Below are 307 nucleotides of genomic sequence, written 5' to 3'. Positions count from 1 at the left end.
ACTGGAGCAATTTAGGTTGTTATTATTTTATAGAAAAATCGTATTAAAATGTGAGCGTCGAGTGAGATCAGGCTTTTGAGGATCATTTATTTGCTCATCTCTCTGTTATCACTGCATTGCATAATGTGCTTTGAAACTAATGGGCTTTGGTCTTAAAACCAAGCATTTCAATATTTTAATGTATTTTGACTTATATTCATATGCCTACCATATAAATGTAATTATTTTGCCCAGTTTAGAGTAAACAAATAGTTTTTTTTGTTTTGTTTGAGTATGAGCTCCATATTCTCACCACTATATATATATG

At 30.3% G+C, this 307-nt stretch overlaps 2 protein-coding genes across 2 annotated transcripts in view; one reads left to right on the top strand and one right to left on the bottom strand.

Moving 5' to 3' along the window:
* LOC122348901 (receptor-type tyrosine-protein phosphatase S) overlaps nt 1-307 on the bottom strand; it is an 819,186-nt gene that overhangs the window by 366,179 nt on the left and 452,700 nt on the right.
* LOC122348902 (aryl hydrocarbon receptor nuclear translocator-like protein 1) overlaps nt 1-307 on the top strand; it is a 12,408-nt gene that overhangs the window by 5,192 nt on the left and 6,909 nt on the right. The window lies entirely within an intron of this gene.

This window comes from Puntigrus tetrazona, chromosome 7 (assembly GCF_018831695.1).
Source record: "Puntigrus tetrazona isolate hp1 chromosome 7, ASM1883169v1, whole genome shotgun sequence".
Lineage (NCBI taxonomy): Eukaryota > Metazoa > Chordata > Actinopteri > Cypriniformes > Cyprinidae > Puntigrus > Puntigrus tetrazona.
The sequence above is the reverse complement of the archived record's forward strand: the minus strand, read 5'-3'. Positions and strand labels throughout refer to the sequence as shown.